This window comes from Ochotona princeps, chromosome 11 (assembly GCF_030435755.1).
Source record: "Ochotona princeps isolate mOchPri1 chromosome 11, mOchPri1.hap1, whole genome shotgun sequence".
In the NCBI taxonomy this organism is placed as follows: domain Eukaryota; kingdom Metazoa; phylum Chordata; class Mammalia; order Lagomorpha; family Ochotonidae; genus Ochotona; species Ochotona princeps.
The window spans coordinates 57432107-57446375 of NC_080842.1; the positions used below are offsets into that span (position 1 = coordinate 57432107).

Genomic DNA, 14269 nt, shown 5'->3' on the forward strand with positions numbered 1-14269 from the left:
GGATTCTTTAAAGGTGTTTTAAAAACTTAGCTTTTATGCATTTATTTTAGAGGAAGAGAGGAAGAAAAGGAGGGAAAAAGTGGAGGGAGGGAGGGGGGAGAGGAGGAGGAGGAGGAGGAGGAAAAGAAAGAGAGAGAGAGAGAGAGAGAGAGAGAGAGAGAAAGAGAAAGTTGGTTAGTTGGTTGGTGGTTAGTTCACTCAACAAGGCCCAGGAGCTGGGAACTCAGTCTAGGTCTCCATATAAAGTAGCAGGAACCAAGCCAGCTGAAGCATTTCTGGTGCCTTCCAAGTGAGGACTGAAAAGGAATTTGGACAAGGCGCAACCTTGGCATCCCAAGCAGTGTCTTACCAAGCAATGCCTGAACTGCTGTGCCAAGTGCCAACACTATCTTGGTCTTCAGGGCTCTGGGTCACACAAGTTCTATCATGCTTTCCATGATATAAACTTGTACTTCCTGTTTTGTTTGAAAATGTCCAAGTTAAGACCTCCATACTTAAGAGCAGTAATGGATCAACAGAATTAAGCATTGAGACTCCAGTCTGATAAACAAAAGTGACCTAAGTTGTGATACCTATAAGTTTCTCTTCTGTAAAATGAGTAAAATAAAATCGCTTACCACAGTTATGAAGACTAAGCTTAGATCCATGCACAGGATTTATTAAAGTGTTAGACAATTAAATATCTGGAGCATGGGCCAGCACTGCAGCACAGTGGTTTAAGCTGCTGTCTGAGGTGCTGGCATCCTATATGGGTGCTGGTTCAAGATCTGGGGTGCTCTCCAGTCAAGTTCCATTGTTAATGTGCTGAGAAGGCGGCAGAATAAGGTCCAAGTGCTTAGGGCCAGCACCAGAAAAAGTTCCTTGCTTTGGCTGGCCCAGCCCCAGTCACTGAGGCCAAACTGGGAGTGAACCAGTGGATGAAGACCTCTCTGTGTTTCTTTCTCTCTCTCTCCCTTTCAAATAAATCAAACGAATCATCAAAATTAAAAATACTCATAGCGATATTTAAACAGCTATATGCATGTGTGAGTTCTACATCTACAATTCACACAACCATGGGGGAAAAAAACAATCAAAACAAAATAGTATCCATGCTAAATATATAAGACCATATCTTTATGCCACCCACTCCAAACAGTATAACAATATTTAAAAGCATTTTCATTGGACTAGGTGCATGTAATCTAAAGATGATATCAAATATATTGGGCAGACAGACACAGGTTACATACAAGTGCATTGCCATTTCATAGAACAATTTCGCCTTTCTAGGTTGGTATTCACAGTGAATGCAAGCACAAATCCCTCAAGGACACTGACAAACAACCATGCACGAGTGTGGTGTTACTGTTGAAGAGAAAACTGAATAAATGTAGTTTCAGTCTCATTATAATGGGTATGTTTAACACAGATTTTGGCGAACGTCTGAATTTAGTAAGTAGAAACGCCTGATACTCTTTAAGATACTGTGAAATAAAATCTGTAACACAGAGACTGGAGAAAACCACTTCTCTTCACTGTGATACAAGCAGAGACTTGCCAAAGGACACCTGTCATCAAAATCACACAATGTCCAATGTGCATGCAGCATGTGAGGTAGTTAAAGCAGATGGATTCCTTACAGACAACTGCGGGGCCTTCCTGCCTTGAAAATACTACTAAAATAGTTTAGTAGACTGTTTCAGAGACAGATAAAAGAATACCTAATAAGTACTATCAGTCTCACTTTAAAAATGAAAAAAATAAATAAAGGAGCATTAGCAATTTATCCTATTTCATTTAACTATTTAAAAAGATCTACTATTAAAGAAAATTTTATTCTGAAGTTTAAAATTGTTACCACTGGGCCAACCTGGATGGTCTATAAAAATTCACTACTTCCTGAAGTCAGAAAAGTGTTGTCATGCTAAGAAAGCACTAACTGCTATGTGCCTCTCTCTATCCTAAAACCGTTACGTTAAACAGCGCCGCACAATTTCCTGGTTATAATCTGGAAAATAAGCAGTTCATTGAGGGATGTCTAGAAAGCCAAACATCACGTATTGCATGCATTTCCTAACTGAAGACAAAGATGATTATAAGAAGCAATTCTCTCAATACATAAAGAACAATGTAATTCCAGACATGATGGAGATGTATAAGAAATATCACATTACTATATGAGAGAATCCAGTGAGTGAGAAGAAGTTTAGGAAAAAAAATGAAAAAGAACCCCAGCTGCAGGTACTTTCCTAGGTTGCACTGTACCGAAGCAAGTGTTACACTGCTGGGAGAAAAGCACCTAATAGCTGGCAGGCATCTGGGCCTGATTAATGTCATATTTGTATTAACTATACCAGTGTGCCAACATAGTCACCTATTCTATTTTTTTTTAAAGATATATGGTGGCAGATACCAGCACGCTAACAGACAGGGTCTGGGGGCCTGTACACGAGTGTGAGTGGGTCCTGGGTAGGCAGGCAGGGCACAGGCTGGTACGGCACACCACCAGAGAACAGGGCACAGTGGGGCAGCGGGGGAAGCCTGTGGATTGCTCAGGGGAGTGGGTCTGGAGATTTGTGGGAAGGAGAACTACTGAAGGAGAACGTGACAGGTGAGGAGTGACTTCCGGGGGACTTCCACCAGCCTGGCTGCTGCAGCGGCAGGTGAATGAGAGGGCGGAGACATGGTGGTTTAAGCGCTGGAAACCAGAGGACGTTTTGGGGCCAAGCCAATACACCCGCCCAGCTGGGAGACCTGAGCTGGGATGGTTGGTATTAACCACTGCCTTCTGGCACACACAAAAGCCATGGTTAGGAGGCCTGCCTGGCAGGGCTTGACCACAACACCCACCTTGTGGGTACTGGGGAAGTGGGTGGACCTTGCTAGGCTGGGCCATGACACTAACCAGCTCACGAGAGAACTGGGTCTGGGAGCAGATTCTCTGGGGGATTTGTGGGCTCACCCCTGTGGGACTGTGATACCAGCTGATTTGCTTGAGGGATGGCGTGTTGATGGGCTGAGCTAGACATGACCATGAAACTCAACAACACTCTTGGGTACTGGGGTTGGGGAACACTCCTGGCTGGTCCAAGCTGTAGCACCAACAGGCACACTCAAGAACTGGGTATACGGAGATTGGGGAGGGGCGTGACCTTGGGCCTGGGGGTTTAAACTTCAGCAGCACCAGCAGGAATAATCCGCCCAGCCTGGATTTTCCCTGATCTAGTCCACATGAGGCACATAGGTGTTGCAGCCCTGTTTAGTCTGGTCTGCCCCCATCCCAGCCCATGCTCTCCAGTGGAAGTAGCTGTCTGGCAATGGGAACCCCTCTGATTTCCCCCTGCCAGCTCTGCCCCCTCCCTTCCTGGTTCTCACGCGTGCTGGTTGGGCGCTGCGGTCACATCCGGTACTGAGCAAGAATCTCAGAGCATGCCGCACATCTGGGACTTGGGGTGGGTGGGAAACTGGGTGGGGTTTCCACCTTAATACCCCCCTTTACCTCAGATACATGAATGAAACAATATGGAAATAATAGTCTTACCCCTTCCCTATAGCCCTTGAACCTTTTTTTCCCCTAATTAACTATGTAAAGATTGTCAAAAATATAACAAAAAAATCAAATTAGAAAAAAAAAAAAAAGAATTGGGTATACGGTGGGCCAGACTGCAACATCCACCAACACACACAAAGGCTGACACTAAGGAGCAGACAGCCAGGTAAGGGCCTAGCACCTGCCTGCTCGTATGAGATCTGAATCTGGGAATGAGACTTGTGGGGGAACTTGGGGAACTTCCCTGGTGGGCCATAGCTCCCATTGGTGAGCATATGAGTCAGGGCTGAGTGTTGGTCAGGCTGAAAAGGGCTGTTTCACTTGTTGGCAGGTATGTGGCTTGGCTCTGTAGGGGACTGACTGGGCAGGGCCAGGCCAAACAATAGTAAACTGGCATGTGTTGGAGCCAAGATGGAGTGTGGGTCATGCTGAGCTAGGTTAGGTTACCACATGTACCAGTATGCATGAAAGACAGGAGTGGGAGCAGCCTGGGTAGGGCTAGGCTGCAACTCCCACCAGTGACAGTTGGGACTGGGGCCAGGCCAGGCCAGGTCAGGTCAGGCCAGGCTGAAGCATCTAATGGCAAAGGCCAAGTTGGGTGATGTTGGGCTGGGCCAAAGCAGCCACTGGCATGCACAAGATCTGTGGCTGGGAACAAGGCTGGTCAGGGAGCTAAGAGAACAAGGACACCCCTGCTGAGCTGTGGTTCCCACAAGTGAGTGCTAGAGCAGAAATGAGTGGCAAACTGGGCTGGACATGCCTGTAGCATCCCTTGGCATAGGTGTGGACTAGGTCTGGGGTTGCCAGACAGGGCTAGGCTCCAGTACCCACTGGTGCTCACAACAGCCAGGGAAGGTGTAGGACGGGCTGGGCTAGGTCTCTATATCCAGTGAATCACGTAAGAGCTGGGACTAGGGGTGGATCATTTGTAGCTGGGTTCTAACACCCAACAGTAAGAGCCGGGATGTGTATGGGCTGGTCAAGCAAGGCTGCTGGGACAGGAAGTGGGCCAAGTCAGGCTGGGTCACAGACTCACCAGTGTGCTTGAGATTTGCCACTGACAGGTGACCCAATAGGGCAATTTGGGGAATTCCTCTTTCAGAATGCTGTCTCTGCAGATGAGGGCAATAACCAAGGCTAGGAGCAGCCCAGAGCAGGCTGGGTTACAGTACCTACTGGAATACATGTGGGTCAGGTCTATGGGTAGGCCAGATTGTACCAGCTTGTAGCACCCACTGCCAGATGTGAGATCCTGGATGAGGTACAGGAAGAAAGGCCAGGTGGGTCACAATATCAGCTGGACTGGGCTGCAGCACCCACCAGCATGAGCTAGAATTGGGGGTAGGCTAGCGTAGGTCAGGGTGAATCAGGCTGCAGCATCTACTGGTAGATCCTGAGGTGAGGCAAATCAGGCCAGTCCAGGCCACAGCCCCTACCAGCACGTGTAAGACCTGGGATGATGGGGTGAGGCAAGCAGGGCAGCTGCAGAGGCTCTCCTGCTGGGCTAGTGCTTATTGGTAAGCATGAGAGCTGTGAATGGGCACAGACCAGGCTGGGCAGAGTTATAACACATGTTGGCCGGCATGTTAGCTGGGTTGGAGAAGAGCCAGGCTGGGCTAAGTGACTGTATCCACTGATGTATGCATGAGCCAGAGTAAGTGCAGGCTGGCTGGGCTTCACTGCAGCATCAGTTGGCAAGTGCTGGGAATTGGGACAAGTCCGTCAGACTAGACCACAGGACACCTGAAAAATGCAGGGCAGTGAGCCCAGTAGGGAACTGGGCACCTCCCTGATAGGCTGCAACTCCCATTGGTGAGCATGAGAACCAAGACTGGGGGCAGGCATGGCTAGATAGGTGATGGTACCCACCAGCATTAGTGTGAGCTGGAAAGTGGGGTCAAGCTGGACTCCATACATTAATGTGTATGAGAACTGAATAGGATATGGGATATGGGACAGACAGAACCAGTCTGGTGCACACAGTGGTATACACAGGGACTAGGTCTAACAGTGGGCCTAGAGGGAGTTATTGGGGGGTCACTCTGACTAGGCTGCAGTTCCCACTTGCATGCATGAGGGAAGAGTATGTGGTGAGCCAAGTTAGGTTGGGCAGCACCATCCATTGATTTGCATAAGAGATGGGGCTTGGGCAGAATGGACTAGGCGACTGCAACCACCAGTGTGTATAGGCTGATGTGGGTGATGGATTGATCTGGACCACACAGTCTGGCAGACACCTCTGGCAATGTTTCTTTGGGAAGACCTAACAACTTGACCACTGGAATCAGAACTCCACCAGCATTTGTGGTCTGACTGTGGAGTTCAACTGGGTCTCAATAGTTGCTAAGACCTGTACGGTAAACGCCATGGTCAGAAGCTCATTGGGGACATAACAGCTAGTTCATTGTGTCATACAGAGGACATCTAGTATCACGGAGGCCAGAACAAATCGGACAGCTCTCCTGGATAAGTATCTGGGCAAAATGAGATGCTAATGTGGACTGTCAGCTGATGGACACTGGAAGGATTTCCTCAGCCTTGCAGCAACAAAATCAACAGCATCTCAGATCAAAATCACTTAAGCAGTATCTTCAGAACATGTCTACATTGAAGACCCTGAGATGACATCGAGAGGTCATCCCTTGTTCCTGGGTACTAATGAGGTCGGGCTGCTGGGAGCGGCCCTTTTCGTTTCTCTCTCCACTTTTCCCAGATTCCAGAAGAAAAAAGGAGATTGGAGGTAGTTGTCTCATCCACTTTTCCCCGTTTATCAACCTTCCCTGCCCTAACTGGTGATCCACATTACCCATGTATTGCATCCCTCTCAACTACGTAAACATTATCAAGAATAAAATGAACTTATTATTTAAATTTTTTAAATAATTAATGTTTTTAAATTAAAAAGATATAGAACCATAACAAAAGATCAGACAGCTCAAAAGAGCAAGCTTTCTCAGAGCTCAAGAGTGGACTGTTGAGAGCTAACATATTTTCTATGAAGATTTTTCCATAAAGACTACAAATTTATTGACCAAACAAAAAAGAAAGGTAATTCAGCAGATATTAAAATCCAAACATTCAAAAAGCTTTTAACAGAAAACTCAGGTTAATGTGACCAGTTTCTGTACTTTGACAGGAACATAACTCCTGTCCCATCTCTTATCAGTGTCGCTCTGTCGCTATAGCACCAACCCAACTCTTAACCCCATCCTCGGCGCTAACAGACTCCGAAACCCTCAGCCAATGCCCAATCTCAACAGACCAAAATGTCCAGGAGGCCTCATGACTACTACCAAAACTACTTAACTAAGATCACAGTCTTTTCTTAGATAGCTGGAGTTTTTAACATTATTTTTAATATTGACTCATTTGACTCATCACTCAATAGACAAATCTAAGGTAGATAATAAACGCATGCAATCAACTGGCTTGAGATATTATAAAACAAAGGTTTTTTTAATTTGGAATTTGCATTATCAGATTGCTTTTTTTCAAAACCAATACAGGACCTACACGACTCATGTCACAATTACTGTGGATTATTTTTTATTATAAACTAAGTATCTCTAATAAAATAACCCATGATTCAATTACTCTGCCTACTAACAATCAAAATAACTACACTAAATTGTCATGAAAAAGAACTCAAAAATAAGAGTTCAGACACTAAGGCAAATTGTCCTCTATTTCCTGTTCTCATTTGGAAATGAAGCTCCTGACTCCCACCTTCAGCCTGGCGCAGCCCAGCTGCTTGGTCGTTTGGAAACTGAAGCAATAAACTGAACCACTATATGGAAGGTCAACCTAGAATTCTTGCAAGACAAAAAAATAAATAAATAAACATTTTTTTAGAAGTATAAAAATGAAAATAACTAAGCACTGTAAGTTCCATAATACTAGAAAGGCTAAAGGGATTTCCAGAAAAGTGGAAATTGGAATCCTCTAAGACCTAGCAGCACTGTAAATGAAACCACATGGAAAAATACGTGCATCCGACAGCAGACCTATGTGACTTCAGGAGCGTTGTCAGAAAACAAAACCAAACATGTCTTTTACACAAGTGTGGAAAACAGCACGTCCATGCACCTGCAGGAGTACAAACAAATGTAGCTTTTGTGGAGCGTAATTTCAACATTTTCAATTAAAGTATTAAATGTTCATTGCCTTTAATCCGCTTTTCAGGATTTATTCCACAGCAACACTCATACAACTAAAAAGTTCAAGAGTGTTCTGCCAATATTGTTCATAATGGAAATTCTCTAACTACATCAATTTCCCACCACTAGGACAATTATCAAACTGTGACACCAACATGGAAATATTTTTTAAAAGTATCCATTGATTCTTAACAAGAAAGAGACACACATAGCCATCTAGCCTTTAATAAAATATTATCAATTGATCACTTTAAAATTTTTCAGGCTGACTAAAAATAATGGCTGGTTCTTACTTGTCTAATATATTACAAAAGAAAAATCAAAGACTCTGACGTACATTTTCACTCTCATAACTTCCTGGATGCCCTAAAGCACTGCATGGAATCCCAGAGAACAACATGGAACTACACTAAAGCAGACACTCCTAGTGTAAAGTTACTCCTAATGTAAACTGTATCTGAAAAACAGTTTTGACTTATTTTGTATCGACAAGAGTATCTGAACTTCGGTTGTTTATGAAGAATAAAAATTTATTTTTCTCCTACTTCTGGAGGCTGTAAAGTCCCCAGTCAAGCTAGCAGCATCTGGTGAAGGGCCAACAATCTGTGACCTCTTACTTGGAAAGCAGCATTCATTCATTCATGTACACACACACACACACACACACACACACACACACACACACACTAAATGACCTAAACACCTCCCAACATTGTTGCACTGGGGAACACATTCAAATCAAAACAAATTTCTCTGAAATGTGAATTTGTTGTTGAAGAGAGAAGTGAAAGTGTCTACAAAGAAAGGTACTTTGCAAGGCACACAGCTTCTACAGATCTGAGAACATAGTGAGACAGAATTTACATAGTGAAGATGTTTCTACTTAAAATCAACTGAAAGCTGTTTCATGTCAAAGAATCATTTAGTTTGAATATTCTGAGAATGAAATAACTATCACTGGTTCTGTTTTATGTTAGAATTTTAACTATCTAATATAGTTGCAGAAATACATTAGCTACAAGACTCAAACAGTCTGATGAAGTTTTATATAACAAAAATGCATTGTATACATGTTTATGTGTTCCTATGAACATAACCAAACGTTAGGGGAGAAAACCCAAAGCAGTAAAACTGCCTGCCAACAGCAGGATGAGCAGAAGGGCTAAGAAGCAGACATACCTACCTATAACATGGGAGCACCAGGGATGTCAGCATTTTAAATGCCACTCCACTTCTTATCCCACTCCCTATCATGTGCCTAGGAAGGCAACATAACACAAATACCCAGGTCCCTGCCATCCACATGGGAGACCCAGTTGTTGTAGTCATTTGGGGAGTCAATCAATGGATAGAAAATCAATTCTTTTTATCTCACTCTCTAATTCTATCTTTGAAACAAATAAACAAATATTTTTAAAATAAAATCACTACCTGAGCTAACATGCATGAGTTAACAAGTTCAACAACAAGGAACTGAACCAAGACTAGGGATCCAGGGTGGAACACATGCAAACAGACCTAAAACTGAGAACTATTCCTCAAGTGCAACTGATTAAAGATTAGTATCAATTTCTTTAGAAAGTAAACAGGATGCCAATTTTATAACTACTATGTGGCCTTTATTTTACTGTACATAAATATTGTAATAAGTTAGATAGTTCTTAGTGAAAAAGGAAATTTATGTAGCAATTGTCAACACAGATCCTTTTTCTCAATTTATCTAACCACCAAAAATATTGCTAATTAACTACTTCAAAATGCACAAAAACCTGTGAAATAAAGGACCATAATTTAGATCACAAACAGATCATAACAGTAAATTCTCAAGTGGCTACTTAGAGATATGAACACAGCTATAATTCTGAGAAAGTCTTGTGGTACTCAGCATTCAAAAATATCTCTAAAATTTGGATAACAAAGTCTAGATAACAATGTATAAACATTAATCTTTCAAGATTCTGTGTCATGCAATAAAGTATAATAATAATATATAACAAAAGGAAAAATAATTCTATCCTAAATCAAGATAAAGTGGTATTGCCAGATTAAGGTGTGAAACAACAAATACATTGCTTGTACTGCATCAATTCATTATGTATGTACGCAATGGGTTATTCATTATCATTCTATATTCATTCTGTTTTGTAATTTCTCTTGCTTTTATTTCTCTGAAAAGCTAAATGTATTCTTCATTAGTCAAAGACTCAACTTGCAAGAAGTTACTAGCCCTTTGTTACCCCAACATTAGTCATTTATACTTTAATGAATTAATTACACTTTTTATGGCGCCTATAGGGTAAGCAGAGTAACAGCTAATTTATCCAGCTATGTCAGAAAGTTACGGCACTTGTAGAATAATGAAGGCTGCTGCTTTTAGTGCCAAAGCATTCTAATTTTATACACTGTTAGTAGAAAACATTCTAGCATAAATTATTTTTTACACATGAAATATGTTCAAGGTCATCATTATGAATATCACTATTTCCTGCAGTCTCATGCCCATATTTTCCTCGTCTCCAAGTTGCTTCCTCTGTGGAGAACTGAGGACACCTGACCAACAAGAATGTCCCTATTCCTGTGACTACAACACTGCTGGAGGCGGGGACACTGCATCAAAACAAGTACAGCCAAAATGCGACCCAGCCAGCACATTTTTCTGAAACACCTGGCCAAGTAAGTTCTGCTTTTTTTTGGTGGGGAGGGGGCGGCTACAAAACCAAGAGATTTATGAGTTGGAGCTGTTGATGACTATCTGGCTGCCACACAGGAACAACCAGCTTAAAAACACAATCAATAAAGGAAAATGAGACATACAGTTCTGACCAACAACTGTTTCAGCACGTGAATCTAACCACACCAATCAGGCCTGGAGTCCTGACACCCAACATGCTTCCCTTTACATTTCAGCTTATCAGAATGGGATTTATTTCCCCTACAATGTCTCTCCTATGCAGTGTTTACAGAGTATCAATTTTTTTTTTCATGCAACAGAGAAATCCCTGTTGATATTATTGTCAACCTCTAATCATTTCCTTAGGCTGGACTGTTAGAGACAGACACACAATTCTAAGGCTCATGATATATACATTGTCCTGAGAAACGCTGAGTGAACTTACGTTTCCTCCTAGCAACAGTATTATGCAAGAGTTCCAAATTTAACACAGTTCTGCAGTCATTATCTCTTGGAAAATCAAACGTAATATATATATATTTTTTAATTTCACAATTTTGAGCTTATTAATTTGGAGACATTCGCTAATCATTCGTTCTTCTTCCATGAAATGTCTATTCCATAAGTACTTTATATATGGCAATGTGTGTCATTCTCTTTAGATAAAGCAAAGAACAGAGGCAGAGGAGAAGTGGAACACCCTCCTCACCACATCCTCACTTTTGACATTATCTCAAAAGGGCACAGGGCATGATGCTACGGCAGTCATCATCAATCAGAAGAGAGTCAATGGAAAAACAGCTAATAGGGCCTTGCACATCACTGAACTGCTACAATAACCTTGACACCATCAAGCCCATGACTCACAATACTGTATTTTCAAATATTACACTCATTGCTTAACCCACTTTAAAACCTACTATTATTTGAAGCCAAAATCATCTAAAAATATATAGCTCTCAAATAAAAAATGTTCCTACCTTGCTAGCACCATCACTTAGGACTAGTTATGATATTCCACTGTCCCAATAACTGGGTTTGAGTCCCATTCTGATCCAGACTGTACCTTCTGACTAAGGCAACATCTGAGAGGGCTCAGGTACTGGCCCAGGTATTTAGACACTCATCATCCACACAGACACAGGCTGAGGCCCAGCCTCTCAGCTTAGGCCTTGTTCAGCCCTAACTGTTACAGGCATCTAGGAAGAGAACTAGTGGGTAAAAGACAGCCAGTCTCGCTCTCTCTCTCTCTCTCTATCTATCTATCTATCTTTCTATCTTTCTATCTTTATTTCAAATACAAATATAAATTTTAAATTTCAATGCTCAAATAACATACTTCTTAGCATGCGGGACCAGAAATTAGAAAACAGGCCCTGGTGCAGCAATTTTCAGCAGTCACTTTGAACACGCACATTCACTATGGAAGGTGATTCTAGTACTGGTGCTCCATTTCCAACTCAGCTTCCTGATGCTGTGTCTGGGAAGGATGGCAGATGATGACCTAAGTGCTTCAGTCCCGGACCTTCATGCTGGAGATACAGAGTTCTGGGCACCTACCCTCACAGCATGGCAGTCATGATGACTGCTTGGGAAGTGAACCCATGGATGCAAGAGCCTCCCTTCATCATTCTCTCAACTAAAAAAAAAAAATTTTTTTAATCTCTAAAAGTCATAAGTGAAATTAAACAACTGAACTTATGAGTGGTAAAACCATAACAACTGAACTTATGAGTGGTAAAAACATAAAGTTAAAAATTATCCCCACTAACATGAATCACATATGTTTAATGAGATACATTCTATAAATACAAAAGATATGAAGGAGAAAGGTTTAAAGCTGTTCTCAGTAATTAAATCACTGTTGTTAACATTCATTACTAATACTATCCTCAGACTGTTGTGTGCATTCTCAGGGATAAATCTAACAAATAAAAATCAGAGCTTGCAGTGTGATCACAGGAAAACATGAGGATAAGAGCAATAAAGTTAGAGAAAAAGAAACCCTGTAATACTAAATCTGTCAAGTCCATACTATCCTTTTAAAAAATTACAAAGTACTTCTTGAAAAGACACAGAAACAATGACGAATGTAGCACTGCTAGTGTCTCAACTGAGGTCTGGCAGATGCTGAATCCCACTAAAAGCAATGAGGTCCTTGAAGAAATAGTTGAAGAGACAGACGCTAGGGGTCAGAAAGGTACAAGATGAATAAAAGATCTTTGTGCATAGAATAAACATCTTACATAACACCACAAAGAGTCAAGCATTTATCCTGTGTTGTTACACAGAGAGTTAAGTTACTGCCTGCAACATCAGCCACCCATGGCATCCATTATGGATTCCAGTTGAAGACCTGGCTGCTCCACATCAGAATCAGCATCCCGCTAATGCTCCTGAGAAGGCAGATGATCCAAGCACTTGGTCCCCTGTCACCTAGGTAAGTGATCCAGATAAACTCCAGACTCTTCGTCTAGACCAGGCTCCAGCTGTTACAGCCCCATTTGGGGAGTGAAGCAACAGAGGCAAGACACCTCTCTGTCTCTTTCTATCTGTAACTTTACCTTTCACAGAAAGAAAGGAAAAAGAGAGAGAGAGAGAGAAAGAGAGAGAGACAGACAGACAGACACTGAGTAATTCCAATAAAAAGAACAACAGAATTAAAATACTGGCATTTTCAGCCTCTAACAAATTCATGGATTGTGGCAACAATCACTCATGGCAGATGCAAACACAAAACAGTAGGGCTAAGGCTAAAACCTTTGTTCCACTTGAGGAATTTTATGATGCAGCTGTTTAAACAGGAATTACACTATAAGAAATGAGGACAAGAGAGAAGTGATATGAGTCATGGAGGAAAACTAAGACTCAATTATGAACACTTAAAATGATTATGAGATATCCAACTGAAGAGAGATGCTGATATAGGAAGATGTGAAAATCTGCACCTAAAGACTCCAACGAACAGAGGGAATTTAAAGTCTAGAAACAGACTAAAACAACCAAGGACATCAGTACAAAAAAATGTGTACATGGAACTCAGTAAAGAAACTAAAACAAGAAATAATATGAAATAAGTGAAATGAATGCAATACAGCTTCTGTGAGCTAAGCATGCCATTACTCAGGGAATGTGGATATATACAAATGAATTCTGCTTCCTCTTCTCTCTCACTGGCTCTTTCAATTTCTTACATCCACGACTTCTATCATAGATGACACAGCAAGGCCCTTGCCAGCTGAAAGCCTCAACTTCTAGGCCTCTAGAACTGTAAGAACATCTTTTTTTCTTTTTAAGTTTACCTAGCATGTGTGGCACACAAAGTGACCCTAAGACAAAGTATATCATGTCACTGGTGAGGGATGTGAGACTGACAACCATTCCTGCCCAGCAGCACAGGGCACAGGAAGAACAGCTAGGGCGGCGAGTTCACGAAAGGGCAAGAGGTGACAAACAGAGAACAAGTACTTCTCAGGAATTCGTAATAACTGAAGAAGAAAGAATGGGGCAATCAGGAAAGGAGAAAGGCTTAGTGAGAAAAGTTATTTTGCTGTGCTCCTAAGGTGGAAAAAAATAATGGCAGAGTTCAAGAAGGCAGGAAAGTTTCAGAGAAAATGGAAAATACAGTGCTGATGAGAAAAACCGTTAGAGCATTGCCATAGTGCAGGGAGTACAGAAGAGATACAATATACAAATTTACTTTACAAGGAACACAACAGTGAATTCTCAGGAATAAGGCAGAAGACAGAGTCTGTGGAAACAAACCCAGATGGGCAGTCCCAGTGCTTACATATTCTCTAACAATGTGACAAAAAACTTCACAAACCCAACCCCAGCATCTTTCATCAGCTATTATATCACTGAGATATTAAATACACTGTAACACAAAGTATGGGAGATGAACTAGAG

The 14269-nt window shown here is 42.0% G+C and overlaps 1 protein-coding gene across 4 annotated transcripts in view; it reads right to left on the bottom strand.

Annotated features, from left to right (window-relative positions):
- STIM2 (stromal interaction molecule 2) overlaps nt 1-14269 on the bottom strand; it is a 126387-nt gene that overhangs the window by 53730 nt on the left and 58388 nt on the right. The gene's annotated exons all lie outside the window — the stretch shown is intronic.